The sequence below is a fragment of the Meriones unguiculatus genome, chromosome 3, assembly GCF_030254825.1.
Source record: "Meriones unguiculatus strain TT.TT164.6M chromosome 3, Bangor_MerUng_6.1, whole genome shotgun sequence".
Classification (NCBI taxonomy): Eukaryota; Metazoa; Chordata; class Mammalia; order Rodentia; family Muridae; genus Meriones; species Meriones unguiculatus.
In genome coordinates this window covers 159578244-159594420 of record NC_083351.1, presented here as the reverse complement: position 1 = coordinate 159594420, position 16177 = coordinate 159578244, and the positions used below count along the sequence as shown (strand labels likewise).

The following is a 16177-nucleotide window of genomic DNA, read 5'->3' as shown; positions in this document are numbered from 1 at the left end:
GGCCTCTATTTCTTTTTTCATTTCCTTCTTATATGCCACTAATTTTTCCTCTACTTGTGTATCTATTTGTTTGGCTATGTTTGCCTGTGTTTCTTTAAGGATATTGTCTATTTCTTCTTTCTTTGCCTCCAATTGACTGGCCATCTCTTTGAAAGACTTGTTCATTTCCTCCTTATGAGCCTCAAATAATTGGGCAAGCATGGCTTTAAAATCATTTTCCTGTGCTTCTGCTGAATTGGTGTATCCATCGATTTTGGGGTTTGCTGGTGAAGTCATGATGTCCTGATTTATGTTGGAAGTGTTCTTTCGCCTACCTCTGGCCATTGGCTTATCTGAAACCTTCCCTGTTTGTTTTTGGATTCTGCAGATCAGACTGGTGCTGTCTCTCTCTGGTGTCTGGAGAGTTCTTCAGGAAGCTGAGCACTCTCAGCGTGTGCTGAGGACTAGCTGTACCTGTGGGAGGAAAGTACGCAGGCGCAAACGGGGCAAATGCAAGCGTGTGTGTGTGTGTGTGTGTGTGTGTGTGCGCGCGCGCGTGTGTGACTGTGTGTGTAAGTGTGCGTGGATGAGTTTCTCGAGGGACAGAGTGATGGCTAATGTTGAACCCTTGAGTGTGTGGGAGGGGCTCTGTACTGTATATGTCGCAGGCGCTAATGATGATCGCAGCGCAATTTCTGGTATTAACTGTCTTAGCTCCTCAATCAGGCCCACAGGGCAGGAACTTCAATGTCCCTAGTGCCCCTCTGTTTCCCAAAGTGGGTATGTGGGTGGGAGGGGGGTTCGATGCCTGGCTTCTGATTTAGAAGGACCCAAGATCTGGGGAACTGCAGATTCTCAAGGGTGCACTCACTTACAGGCAGGTCACTTGGCTGAGATCGTGGTATCCGGGGCTCTCTGCTCTCTGGTTTGGCCCTGCTTCTTTGATGTGTTCCGCCAGTTCTGTGCTGCTGTCACTGCCAGGTTCTGAGGTCTTGCTGCAGCTGGAGATTTCAGGGTGGTCACTTCAGCAGGGATGGGGTAATCAGGCTCTCTGTTCTCTGGTTTGGCCCTGTTTAGTCTTAAACTGGAGGGCTGTGGTGCCCCGCCAGTTCAGTATTGCTCCGCTGCCACGTCCTGCTGTAACTGGAGACTGGCTTGCTAGTCCCAATGCTTTCTGGGAAGTCCTGGGATCTTTTCGTTGTGCTCTCCAAGCTTGGGAGGCCCAGTGCCTGGTGTGTCCAGGTTGTATGACGTTTCTGCCTGGTTTCGGTGAGTATATAGCGTATTCTCTGTCACTGTGGGATTGGGCGGGTCGTACGTCAGTGATGGCGATCCTGTGGAGCTTGTATGGTGTCTAGCAGATTCGCGCCCTGGGAGGATGGTGCAGCCGCTGCGCGAATCTGGGACTCCGGGGTACGTACTGCTGGCTTTTGTCTGCCGCTAAAGTGGTTGGGGCTCCGTCTCAGCGGTTGTATACCCCAGGCAGTTAGGTCTGCACTGAGAAAGATGAGTCAGCTGTGCCGCTGTGCCGAGGAGGAAGGAGGTCTGGGGGAAGGGAGTGCAGCAAGAACAAAGGATCTTTTCTCTCCCTCCCCAAGCAAGTCTCCGGGTGACTGGAGGCCAAAGTTTTCACCTCCTGAGATGTTCTCTGGTGTTCAGAAAGCCTCGCTGTAGTTTTCCTGGGTTGGGGGTCCTTCCATTCTCCAACTCAGAAGATCAGGTATCCCACTGCTCAGAAACTGTGTGTGCTAGTCGCCATCTTGGCTCCGCCCTCTGCCTCTTATTTTTTAAAACCCATTATAACTTTTGCTTAGTTCAGCATTCAGTATTTGTATTTTTATAAAAATATTTATACCTGGTTCAAGAAGTGTTTAATGATTATACTCATTATAGTTTTTTTTTTTTACTTTCCTGAATTTAACAGCTGTTAATAGCATATGTTGTCATTTGCCCTGTTTTCTATGTTCCTATTGCTAATAATCTCTACTCTATTTATAGAAATCTCTTCCATAGGATTTTTTGGACACTGTATACATCCTACCAGCTTTGTTTTAATCTTGAAGGCTTTCCTGAGCCTCTACCTTGTATTTATATGAAAAATGGCTAATCTCTCTGTCTGACATGTGTATCCCCACTGTGTATTTATTTGACAATCAAACTATAAATCCTTTATACCTTATGTGTGCTCTTGTTTGGGGGATCACTTTTGATTTATTTCAAAACTTTAATTTTGAGACAATATATAATTTATTTTTTTATGTTTTTTATTCACATTACATCCTGATTGTAGCCTCATCCCTCCTTCTCTCCCAGCCTCACCATGTCTCCATCTCCCATTTTTCTTCCCCTTTTGTGAGGAAAAAGAGAACTCCTTTTCCCATCCACCCCAGCGCATCAAGTTGCATCACGATTGAGCATTTCCTCTACCACTGTGGCCTGGCAAGGCAGTCCTGCCAGAGAAAAGTGATCAAAAAGCTGGCATGTGAGTCCATGTCAGCTGCAGTCCCCACTTCCCTTTCTAAAGGACCCACATGAAGCCTAAGCTGCCCATCTGCTACATCTTTGTAGGGAGCCTAGGTCCAGTTCATTCTTGGTCCTTGATTGATGCTTTAGTCTCAGCAAGCCTCACTGGACCCTGGTTAGTTGGCTCTGTTGATCTTCTTTTGGAGCTCCTATCTCCTCCAGGTCTTTTTCTTTTTCTTCTAACTTTTCCACAAGATCCCTAAGCAACACCCAATGTTTGGCTGTGAGTCTTGATGTATATTTTGAGGCGTTACTGTATAGTTATTGAAGACACCATAAACTTGGGTCATAGGAGGTAGAGAAATCAAACTGGCTCTGATCTGGAAGCTTCAATCCTACGAGCTAGCTTTCATAGTTCTATAAGGTACTTTGTGTGCTACTAGAAACAAAAAATACTTAGCTGTGAACATTATAAGCTACAAAAACTAACACCTTTCATGACATGTGCACTGGTTCAATAGTGATTCAAACATCATGGGAGTAACCAACCACTTTATAATTGCCTTTAAAGCCCAGCCCATAGGCTGAAATCCATACCTGATATGATTATCTGTGCCAAAATTCTAGGGATAGACAAGCCATAGCCCCTAGGGGAGAACCTGCCACTATTACTCTGCCGAATGGTCATAATATTAAACTAACTCCTGATGTCTTATTATACTCAAAGATTTATGCCTCTCTCAGTCATCATCAGAGAAACTTTCCTTTGATATAGATGACAATTAACACAGAGATCAACAACTGGGCAAAGTGCAGAGTGAGAGACTGCAAAGACTGTTCAGCCTTAAATAGTGGATATATATATCCTTACAGGGATATATACAGAAGAGGGTTCGGAAAGATTGTAAGACCCAGAGACAGAATAACTATGAAGAAATAGCAGACACTACTCAGGGCAGCCGCACACATGAACTCACAGCAGTTGTAAAAGCATGCACAAGTTCTTCATGTCAAAAGTTCAAGCCAGTCAAAATCCCAGCAGAGAGCAGGAGGGTGTGCATAAAGTCTTACCCCTAGCTGAGGAGCTATTGGCAATTGATAGCTTCTGGGAAAAGGAGAGTTAGTTTTCTGTAACTGTGTGACCTCTGCTAAGTCAACCATGTTTCAGTAGATAGACATACACCTCAGAGTATATGGATAGCACATATTTGACCTGACAGGTTAAAAATAAAAGAAAGCATGAAATTTGGTAGAGACAGGAAAGGAAAGATGGATCTGGAAGAAATTGGAAAAAAAAAGTGACTATCACAAAAATTCAGTTTATAAAATTCACTAAGAATTAATTAAAAGAACATTTTGCTATGCGATAGCTACATTGCAGTAATGTGTAATAATTCCTTAGCTTTATTAGAAGTGCAGGAGTGAGGTCTGTTCTGTAGATAAACATTTGTTAATTATTAACATATGGTCTATGAGATAGTTGAGGATATTGCTGTATATGCAACCACCAAGGGAGAGTGTATAGCATAAGAAGACACATGTGAACAAAGAATGATATCTAGATGTATGCTGATAGCTAAAGAACCAGATGTAGAAGAAGTTTCTAGAAATTCTGTTGAGATTACTCATACAGGAGTATAATTTAAAATTTAAGAACCAGTAAGGCAACAGAAATCAAAAATGAAAATATGGCCACCCATGTAAAGATTCTATTAGATGTTGAAAAAAAGAGAATGAATATAAATTAAAGGCATTTATCATCATGTAAGTCATTGTCAAACATGATGAACGTGTTTTTGTTGGTGTTGTGAGCAATTATTTTATTGGTTGGACAATTAAAGAAGAATTAGGACACAGATATATAATAACAAAATGAAATGAAAGATTTTGGAGATATTATAAAGTATGGGAAAGAACAAGAGTAAAAAAAAGACAAAAATAGACATGGATGCTTCTAGTTTGTAGCTTTTGTGGTTGAGAATTCAAAGGGATTCTTATTATTTCTAAGAAAAATAAGTCAATACAAGGCAAAAATGAGTCAAGTTTAAATTTTAGGATAACAGGGAACCTTTGTGAAGTGTGAAATAAGTTAAATGCAATTAATTTGTCCAGTCAGTACTGGAGAGATCCATTTGTTTTTCATGAACACAAATTTACAGTTGAATCAGTCTGCATAGTTTAGAATATCTTATGGAGAAAAAAAAAGTAGAGAAATCATATTTTTGCTCATGCAAATTAAGGTACTTTTGAGTTCAGGGAATGAAAGTTAAGGAAAGTACTAGCGTTAGACAAAAGGGTATGGAATCATTAAGGCTTAAAATACCCAAGGGTCAAAACAGATCCTTTCAGATCAATAGTCATTCTGATAAAAATTATAAAGTAGGAAGGTCAATGGCTTATAGGATCTGATGAGGTCACAATCAGTATTGAAGATAATGGATAATCTGACACACTTGGAGGACAAGGTCCTGTGTATAAGAAGTTATATGAGTGACTGCCATATTTCAGAAAAAAAAACTAATCTAGGTGATGAACAAATGCATGACACCTGGGGAATGTGGGGCTGAAGAGGTGACAAAACCACTGATGTGAGAAAGTAAAGTAATTAATGGATAGTGCAGGGAACTGATCTTACCCTTGAATGATAAAGGCAACCAAGTTCATTTCAATGAACATAAAAGAAAAATTATTCAGGTTATGTCATCAAAAGGCATAATTCTGAAATCAGTCTATCAAAAGGGGAGAAGTGATAACTGACTTAGAATCCAGACTCTGAAAGATAAATGCACTGCTCTTCAGAGAACTCAGTAAGACAAGCATATTGGTCAGGAACAGCTATGAATTAAATAGGATTTAGGTCTAAGGGTTTTTCCTTTATAATTTAATTTTATTAATTATACTTTATTCACTTTGTATCCCCCCATAAGCCTCTCCCTCCTCCCCTCCCGGTTCTACCCTCCCCTCCCCCTTTTTCACTTATGCCCCTCCCCAAGTCTACTGATAAGGGAGGTCCTCCTCTCCTTCCTTCTGATCTTAGAATATCAGTTCACATCAGGAGTGGCTGCATTGTCATCTTCTGTGGCCTGGTAAGGCTGCTCCCCCCTCAGGGGGAGGTGATCAAAGAGCAGGCCAATCAAATTATGTCAGAGGCAGTCCCTCTTCCCATTACTATGTAACCCTCTTGGACACTAAACTGCCATGGGGTACATCTGTGCAGGGGTTCTAGGTTATTTCCATGCCTGGTACACCCATCAGAATGGCCAAGATGAAAAACTCAAGTGACAACACATGCTGGAGAGGTTGCGGAGAAAGGGGAACCATCCTTCACTGCTGGTGGGAATGTAAATTTGTACAACCACTCTGGAAATCAATCTGGGGCTTTCTCAGAAAACTAGGAATAGCGCTTCCTCAAGATCCAGCCATACCACATCTAGGCATATATCCAAAAGAGGCTCAAGTACACAATAAGGACATTTGCTCAACCATGTTTGTAGCAGCTTCATTTGTAATAGCCAGAAGCTAGAAACAGGTCTAAGGGTTTTACCAGTAACAGCTTAACTTCATATTGTACAAAAGAAAAAAATCACAATTGATAAGAAACTATATGAAAGAAAATGAATTGTGGGGAATATGGATGGATAGAAACTTATACACACATTTCCTGACTTTGTTTATTTTTCTTTCTCTTTTTAAACATGTTCAGGTATTTGGACTACATGTATGTTTATATACCATTTACAGTCCTTGTGCCTGCAGAATCCAGAAGAGGGCTTCAAATTCACTGTAAATGGCATATCAGGTAGTGATGAACCATTATATAGGTATAATACAGGTATAGCCTTGGTCTTATGCAAGAGCAACAAATCCTCTTATTTGCTGAGCTGTTCTTCTAGTCTTTCCTTGAATTTTTTAATTTTAATTTTTTAATATTAATTACAGTATATTCACTTTGTATCCCAGCTATAGCCCCCTTCCTCATTTCCTCCCAATCCTACTCTCCCTCCCACATCTCCTCCCATGGCCCTCTCCAAATCCACTGATAAGGGGGGGTCTAACTCCCCTTCCCTTTGACCCTAACTTATCAGGTCTTATCAGGACTGGCTAAAATGTCCTCCACTGTGGCCTGGCAAGGCTGCTCACCCCTTGGGGGAGTTGATCAAAGAGCCAGGCACTGAGTTCATGTCAGAGACAGTCCCTCTTCTCCTTACTAGGAAACCCAGTTGGATACTGAATTGCCATGGACTACATCTGAGCAGGGGTTCTAGGTTATCTCCATGCATGGTCGTTAGTTGGAGAATCAGTCTCAGAAAAGACCCCTGGGCCCAGATTTTTTGGTTCTGTTGCTCTCCTTGTGGAGCTCCTGTCCTCTCCAGGTCTTACTATCTCCCCCTTCTTTCATAAGATTCCCTGTACTCTGCCCAAGGTTTGGTTATGAGTCTGCTTTGATGCACTGTTTGGTAGAGTCTTTCAGAGACCCTCTGTGGTAAGCTCCTGTCCTCTTTCCTGTTTTCTCCTTTTTCCAATATCCATCCCATTTGTTTTTCTGAGTGAGGACTGATCATCTTACCCAGGGTACTCCTTGCTTAACTTCTTTAGGTGTACAGATTTTAGTATGTTTATCCTATGTTATATGTTTAGTATCCACTTATAAGTGAGTATATACCATGTGTGTCTTTCTGCTTCTGGGATACCTCACTCAGGATCATCTTTTTAGATCCCACCATTTGTCTGCAAATTTGCAAACAAGGAAATCATGAAATTTCCTTGACTTTTGATAAGGCTGTAAGGCATTAAATTTTTTTGTAACTGGTATTGTAAGTGGGAAAACTATTTGATAAGCCTAATTTATGAATACCATAGCTTAACAATACAGTGCACTGTAGAGATCCTGCTGTTTAATCTCATGATGGCATAACTGATGGAAAGCTATGTCTCATTGCTTCACTACTAGCATTGAAAGACCTGGAATGTCCATCACTCTCTTGGGAAAAGACTGAAATATACATTTCAAAGTATGTATCTTATTCACTGTGTATTACTTTCTTACCATCAAATATGTTAAAAAGGCTGTCAGTTGGAGCACTGTAGACTGGAGACTACAGATTGAGTGTTGGCTGAAGAATAATGGTATAGGCATGAAAGGATGAGGATGGGCTCATCATAATTCTATCTTTGTTGTGAAGTTATCTATATCCTGTGTGTTCTTGGGTGTGGTTGTCTTAGTTGGACTGGAGTTTTCCTTCTAGTATCTTCTGTAGGGCTGGATTGCTATGTAGATATTGTTTAAGTTTAGTTTTGTCATGGAATATTTTGCTTTTTCCATCTATGTTGATTAAAAGCTTTGCTGGGTATAGTAGTCTGGGTTGGCATCTGCAGTCCTTTAGAATCTGTATGACATCTGCCCAGGCCCTTCTGGTTTTCAGTTTCTGATGAGAAGGCCGGTGTCATTCTGATAGGTCTACCTTTATATGCTACTTGATCTTTTTCCCTTGCTGCTTTTAATATTTTTTTCTTTGTTCTGTAGATTTAGTGTTTTGACTATGATGTGGTGTGAGGAGTTTCTTTTCTGGTCTAGTCTATTTGGTGTTCTGTAGGCCTCTTGCATGTTTATGGACACCTCTTTCTTTAAGTTGGGAAAATTTTCTTCTATGATTTTCTTGAAAATATTTTCTGGACCTTGGAGCCTGGAATCTTCTTTTTTATCTATTTCTATTATTCTTAGAATTTGTCTTTCCATGCTGTCCTTAATTTCTTGGATGTTTTGTGTTTGGGACTTTTCTGATTTTACTTTTTCTTTGAGAGAAGTATCAGTTTCTGCAATTTTATCTTCAGCACCTGAGATTCTCTTGTCCGTCTCTTATATTCTCTTGGTGATGCTTAACTTTGTGGTTCCTGATCTTTTCTCTAAGTTCTCCAGCTCCAGGGCTTTCTCTGTTTGTGTTTTCTTTATAAATTCTAGTTCTGTTTTCATGTCTTGCACTATTTCCTTCATCTGTTTGAATGTGGATTCCTGTCTTTCCATGATGGCCTCTATTTTTTTGTTCATTTCCTCTCTATATGCCACTAATTGTGCCTCTATCCATTCCTCCATTTGTTTGACTGTATTTGCCTGTATTTCTTTGACAGCTTCATTCATTTCCTCTTTATTTGCTTCCATTTGTATGGCTATTTCTTTAAGAGATTTGTTTCCTCTTTATGTGTCTCTAACAACTGGATAATCATAGCTTTAAAGTAACTTTCCTGTGTTTCCGATGAATTGGTATATCAATTGGTTTTGGGGGTTGCTGGTGAAGCCATGATGTCCTGATTTTTTTTGGATGTGTTCTTATGGAGACCTCTAGCCATCTGTTGTCTCAGTCACGGAACCTGGAGGCTCCTGTTAGGGCTAGCTGCCACTGCTGCAGACCTGGGAGGCCAGTATAGTTACTCCTGGGAGGCCCAGGGGAGCCTGCAAACCGCCCCACAGAACTGGGAGGTAAGGTGGCCCTCTGGGAGGCCCACACTGATGCCTACCACAGCTACAGAACTGGGAAGCCAGTACAGACACTTTCTGGGAGGCCCTTTACCTGCGTGTGTACTTGGGAGCCTTGTATAGCTTTTGCACTGTCTGTCTCTGCTGTCTCAGTTACCTAGCCAGCTTGGAGCAGCAAGCACTGCAGCTGCTTCCACCAAGGAGGGAGAAGGGAGGGAGGTCAAGGGGAAATGCAGGGTGGGGTTGAATAATCGCCACTTTCAGTCCCTGGAGAAGTCCATGAGTGACCTGGATCCAAAAGGTCTCAGCTCCCAGGTTGTCCCCTCTTACCCAGGAAGCCTCAATGTTGATGTTCTGGTTTCAGCTGCCCCTCCACTCAGCAATTTTGGAGTTTTGGATCCTATGCCCCTCAGATACGGTGGGCGCTGGTGGCCACCATTTGGATCCACCCATAATTCTGCCTTTGATTGAAGATTCTATTCTTTCAAGTACATGCTTTGTGCTTTGCGTGAGGATAGATAGGCCCCTAGCAAACATTGTCATGAGTACATTTTGATATGAGGATTCTTGTTTACAAAAGTGATGAGGCCATTGTCTTCACAATGATCTTAATTGTGTTTTTCCATGCCTTTATTTTTTCTAACTCATTTCTGCATCTCCATTTTATCACATGCTAACATTGCTTTATTTTGAATATTTTATTTTCAAATTCAGTCTTTTACTTGCATCACTCTTATTCATAACCTGTATTTTTCTATTTTATTTCAATTGACCTAATCTTTTCAATATTATTTTTTATACTTTGAAAATTTTATATATGGATACAATGTGTCTTGATCATTATCTAGAAATATTGTTCTTTTTTCCAAATATTCTTGAGGGTCCTTGTATCACTTGTTCCTCCTTCCTAGAAGAATGTATTTCTTAGACTTAAAAAAATTGACTTTGGGCAGAGTGCAGGGAATCTTATGAAAGAAGGGGGATATAGTAAGACAGGAGGAGCTTCTGTCTCCTGGAGGGGACAAAAAATCTGGGCTCAGGGGTCTTTTCTGAGACTAATACTCCAACTTACGACCATTCATGGATATAACCTAGATTTCCTGCTCAGATGTAGCCCATGGCAGCTTAGTATCCAACTGGGTCTCCTAGTAAGGGGAAGAGGGACTGTCTCTGACATGAACTCAGTGCCTGGCTCATTGATCACCTCCCCCTGAGAGAGGAGCAGCCTTCCAGGCCACAGAGAGAGACAATGCAGCCAGTCCTGATGAGACCTGATAAGCTAGGATCAAAGGGAAGGGGAGTTGGATCTCCCCTATCAGTGGACTAGGGGAGGGATATGGGAGGAGAAGGGGGGTGGAATTGGGAAGGGAAAAGGGAGGGGTCTACAGGGTGATACAGAGTGAATAAACTGTAATTAATAAAAAATAAATTAATTTTAAAAAGAATTAAAAATAAAGAATTAGAGTCATTTTAGTTTGAAGAAAGACACAAGAAAATAAAGATTTGAATCATGTAAACAGCTGGATACTAAGAATTTAGATCACAAGCTGTGATTATTTGTAAAAAAAACAGCCTCATTATTAAATTTTTGGTTTGAATGAAATACATTTCATAAAAGTTTGTACTTTAAGAAAAGTAACATGAAAGTTATATAGGTCATATGATCATGATATTGTCATCAAAGTCCTTGAGATCCAACATTGCCCTATAATTCTGAAGATAATTGCATATGGTCTACCCTGCACTTAGTTTAGTACCTCGGAAAATTTTAAGTGATTTTCAGCTTGACAATGTGCCGTTTTTTGTGGCTGTCACACTGTTAAATGTTAAAATATAGACTATGTGAAAGTCAAATGGCTTCTAAGCTGTACAAACTTTCAATATGCATTGATCAAAAATAATTTCATTGTTTTAAAAGCCATTAGGAATAACAGAGGCAAGTGACTTGTGACACTCATTTTTTTTTTCTAGATCCACTTTATTCCACTACTCTGTAACTCATATCAGTCACCCGAAGAGTTCAACACATTAAAGAGACATGCCAATTGGGAATAACATTATGATTAGTGGCGAATGGTGAAGCCAAGGATGCAGGCAGCTATTTTTAACTACTCCACCGAAACACAGAAATGGTTCCCACCTATGAGAATATGAAGACTATGTACACAGAATGTTTCTTAAACTACAAGAGTCAAGTGGTGGAAATCAATCAAAGAAGAGTTGTTTAAGTTATTATTATTATTTTGATTTAAAACCAGCTCAGTATGACTACTTAAGGGAAACAATTAGAATTAACAACTGCCTCCTCGCCCTCATACCACCTCAACCTAGTGAGGCCGTTGGAAAGGATCTGGTAGTGAGCAATGCATCAGCATCCACTCGAGTGCCACAGAGTCATTGAGAGAGAATACTTGGAATTCAGTTACAGCTCTGCCCCTGACCTGGTGGGGGACTGCGGCCGTCTCTCAGTCTCACTGGGAAATCATGCGGCAGCAGGATGATGTGTCAATCACACATAATATATGTGATTGGACACAGTTCTGATAGTTTCTCTTGCTTTCTTCCTCCTTCTTTAGTCTTTCCTGCCTTTTTACCTTCTCCTATCATTCTTAAACAGTTATTTATTGTCCAAATACTCTTTACTAGACCTTATGGTAGCCTATGGACACTATATCTATTTCTGAAGAATAAGCTGCGTCATGAAACATTTATGACAGTCACTTTTAATTAGAAGGACTTTATAAAGTAAGCTAGGTATCAGAGAGATCGAAAAACAGTGTGAGAACATGAAGCGTAGAGGGAGAGACTGCTGCTTTCCCCATGCAATCCTGTGTGATTTATGGAAATGTATTATAATGAGACAGTGTTGCTCAGTCTGCAAGGTAAAGAAATTTATGTGGGGTTGGCTTCATATTTGGTACTTAAAAAAATGAGAGAGGATATCATTAATCACCTTGCCTTCATTTAAATAATAATTAGGGATGCTATCTGAAGTGCCTGCCACAGCTCCTAGGAGCACAGTGGGCCCGTTGACTACACTCGAACACAGGCTTTCCGTGGCTCGCGCTTATACACCATGCTGGCCTGACAGCTGCTGCTGCACCCCAGGCAAGGATGTGGTGTTCTACCATTAGTTTTTGATGCCACGGGCCTTTTGCTGTGATGGGCGTCACACTTGTCCTGGCAAACCTGTTTGTTATTCACAATCTTGAGTTTCCAGGTTAGGGTCATCATAGCTCGAAGCGTTCTAGAAGCACCTTATTGTTTGTTTGTTTGTTTGTTTTTATGGTACTTTTAGATCTCTTGGGTGGGAAACAGGGAACAGTGTTTTAGAGTAAGTCTGGGATATGTTAATATTGTATTTGTTTCTTAAAAAAGTAAAGAGCATTTCTATTTTTAAAAGTAACCACGCTATACTGGACAGTTTTTTTTTTTTCCTAGAAACAGAATTTAGAGACACTAGTTTTCATTATGCTATAATGAAAATGTTAGATATTATGGACAATTTCCTTAATTCATTCTGCTGTTAATACTTAATGGGTAATTCATAATATTGCATTCAACTCTGCAAAACCGTGTGTGATTAATAGCCCACCGTGTGCTGCTCAGTTTTCTGCATTTGGCCACATTCCTAGATGAGGGGCTTCATCATTTTGGATAGTACCTTTTGCCAGCTAGCTTAGAAAGTGGGGGAGATTTTTAAAAAAAGGGGAATGGGAGGAGCAGAGAGTTTTCTCTTGTGGTCAGTTTTCTGTTGAATGCCAATCTTGTCCACTGTGTCTTGGTGTGTGTATACACACACACACACACACACACACACACACACACACTTATGTGTACACACTCATGAACCTGTGTGTGTCTCTGTGTGTGCTTGTGTGTGTGTCTCTGTGTGTGCTTGTGTGTGTGTGTGTGTGTGTGTGCGCGTGTGTGCGTGTGTGCGCGTGTGTGTGTGTGAGGCAAGTACTTTTACTGAATGAATCATCTTAAGAGACCAGATTACTCTTAGAATGATTCTGACATCATTTTTCTTAATGGTTTTAACAATTTAACTTATGGAACAGTTAATTTACGCACACCGTATTATTAAATGTACAAAACCTGTGTGGTGTATCTTATATATAAGCAATGAGAGTCCCATAAAGACACTATGGCTCTAACCCAAAGACACATAGACAATGAATGGCAGGTCAGTGATTGTGACATGCTACCCTGAGAGCAAAACTTGTGCCTTTATACACAGCGCCAATGTATTTCCCAATAGGGTTATAATTAAGATGTACATAGATTATTATCATTGTAATCACCTAAAGTGCTGTTCAAAAATTCTCAGAATGTTTTGTTCTATTATAATTTTTATCAATCTATGAGACAGAATAAGGAGTTCTTGAACTTTGTCAGAATAATTAATTGAAATTATTTATTAAAAAGTTATTTCAATTGTATATGGAATGTTAAGCCATCATTCCTCACTACAAGACATTTTTGCTAATTAAACCAAAACATCTTATGAAGTGACAAAATTTTCAACTTAATCATCTCTTCCTCATGGGTAGAATGTTACTGCCTGATAATTGTGCTAAAGGCACAATGGCTTCTTAACAACCCCTTTCTTTTGCCCGCACTCCACAGCCATCCCATGTATTTCATTATTGTAGCCACCATTCCTCACAGCAATTCACATTTTGCACATAATGTAGGCTAATTAGGTATTTTTCTTCTTATACTCGTTTGATGTTCTTGGACTCATGCTAGAGATAGATTTCCCATAGTTTTATGCTAACTGGGTGCTGTTATAACACCTTTAAATCTTTGTCTACTATTCATTCATTCTAATTTTTCCCATCCACTAACTTAATATGTCATACATTACCACACCAATACTTTCCAAAGGCACTCATCTCTGAAACTAAATCCCATTTGATACTGAGAAATGCATTAACAACCCAAAGTAACTAAAAACCTAATTAGGAAAAGAATAAAACCAAATTTAATCCAGCTGGTATTTACTAATAACTGTTTATAAGGAGCAGAAGAGAGTGAGTGCTAAGAGAGCTCTATTTGTGGAAAAATAAATGAGTGGGGCTGAGGCCAGGGGAGGGAGTGGCTGAGCTTTGTAAAGCAATATCAGTCAAGGATGTCGTGTTCCTGGAAGTGGGAGTATGGCTTAGATTATGTGACTAATGACATTAAGAGACTATGTTCTCCGTTGTGAGAACTCGAAAAATTGGAGATGTGCTCCATGCAAATACTCTCTAAAAAGGACTATGAGAGTGGGTTGCTGAAGGAGAGAGAGGATGAAATGAAAGCAGCAGACAGCAGTGGTATGGACAAAGTGGGAGAAAGTATATGGTCCAGAATGTTCGTCAGGTACAGGAGCTGTACTTGGTGACAGGAGACACTTGACTGGAAGGATGTGGATTCTGTGAAGCGGTCCTATCAGACGACACGGTGCAGTGTTTCTCACCCTGTGGGCTGAGATCCCTTTGAAAGTTCCATATCAGATATCCTGCATATCATATATTTACATTATGATTCATAACAGCAGCAAAACAGCAGTTACGAAGTAGCTGAAGTAGCAACAAAATAATGTTATGGTTGGGGGTCACCACAACATGAGGAACGGTATTAAAGGGTCACAGCCTTAGCAAGGTTGAGAACCGCATCAAAGAACCACTGACATCAGTGGTTCTCAACCTTCCTAAGGCCAAGCAGAGGTTTGTTGAGAAGCTGATGGGGTGTTGCAAAAATGATGCTTTGCTAATGACGTGACCATTTTCCTCCTTAATTGGTATGAAAACTTAGTACTTTGATATGACATCTTAATCTTAGCATGGAAATTGTAAAGTCAATAGATAGATGAGCAGTTTGAACAGCCTTTATCTTAAGCATCCAAGAAAATATTGAAGCGCAGTCTGTAAAGGTTTTCCAGGGCTGACTGTAGGCTCTCTGCAGAAAAGTTTGTAAAGTTACTATAAGGAAGAAGCATTTCTCCTTATCGATTAGCAAATACCAATTCCATTATAAATATATATGCACGTTGCATGGTGACCTTTTAGCTTGTTTTCCTGAATACAAATTCGGTGGAGCTCTCAGGCAGCTGCTCATGCTGTGATAGTATTTTGGGGCACTGGAACACAAATGGGGACATCAATCTACCCTCTTCGTTTGAGAGTCGCTGTGTGGAGCCTAATTGCTGGTTCCTCCGTGGTACCCATGCAGAGCTTATGGCAGTCAGCAGGCCCGGGGCGTAAAGATTTCTCCATAGTGAAGTTTCCCAGCTTAAATGAGGAGGTTAGAATCTTGGACAAATAAAGCAAATATTGAGTGGTTTATAATGCCTTCCCCCTTTGACTTGGAAAACAAATATGTGCACATTGTTAGACTACAGGGTCATTGAAACAGGCTTGCACAATGTGACTGCTAAGCCGAGAAGCCAACAATAGAAACAAACTAAAATTATTTTTTCCATAGACAGAAAAGATTAATTTTCATCTGTGAAGGTTTTTTTTTTAACTTGCTTATTTTTTTTTTCTTCTCAGGGGAGAGCATGAACGTAGGCCCCCCACTACCACAAAATTATGCAGTTGAGTTTTCAACATTTGGGGAAATCACAGGGCTCAGCACAACTGAAATGCAGTGGATAAGTCTCACCCTGGGAAAACCACCTTTGTGATCACGGAACCTATCCTGCCAGGTAAGTATTTGAAGGTCGCTTTTAAATGTGATGCTGCCAATCAAAGCACAGATGGGGGACTGCATAGCGGAGCACTTGACTTAGAAAGAAGCTTTCATAGTTCTTGTATCACATTTTACTCTAGATGTTCGGCAGTCAGAACCTAACTGTTGCCGCCCTGAACCGACATACCAGAGTTAGAAAGAGTGCCACACGCCAGTCAGCGTTTCCTGAGTGCGGCAGCATAACCCAGGAGATCAAATTAGAGGAGAATAATTTTGGCTCATAGTTTCAGTCCTTGTTCACCGGGTCCCCTAGCTTTTGGACCTTGTGTGAAGCAGTGCCTTCTGGAGAGAGGACTTATGACTGAACAAAGTGGTACACTTCTTGGAGGCTGGAACACGGCCTGAATGAGAGAGCAGGAGCTGTGTTTGTAATATCTTTCTTTCAGCAATATTCCTAGGATCTGGCTTTCTTCAACTGGATCTCACCTCCTAAATGTGCCACCATTTCTCAGTGGTGCCACAGTAAGAGACCCAAACCTTTAATGTATCAGTTCTTGAGGGATATGGGAAGTCTACACTAGA

At 40.5% G+C, this 16177-nt stretch overlaps 1 non-coding gene across 1 annotated transcript; it reads right to left on the bottom strand.

The window, feature by feature from the left end:
* Positions 1-15453: 15453 nt before the first annotated feature.
* Positions 15454-15619, bottom strand: LOC132653281 (U1 spliceosomal RNA). The gene has a single exon (XR_009591058.1). It is a non-coding gene; the product is annotated as a U1 spliceosomal RNA (small nuclear RNA).
* Between the last annotated feature and the right edge of the window lie 558 nt (positions 15620-16177).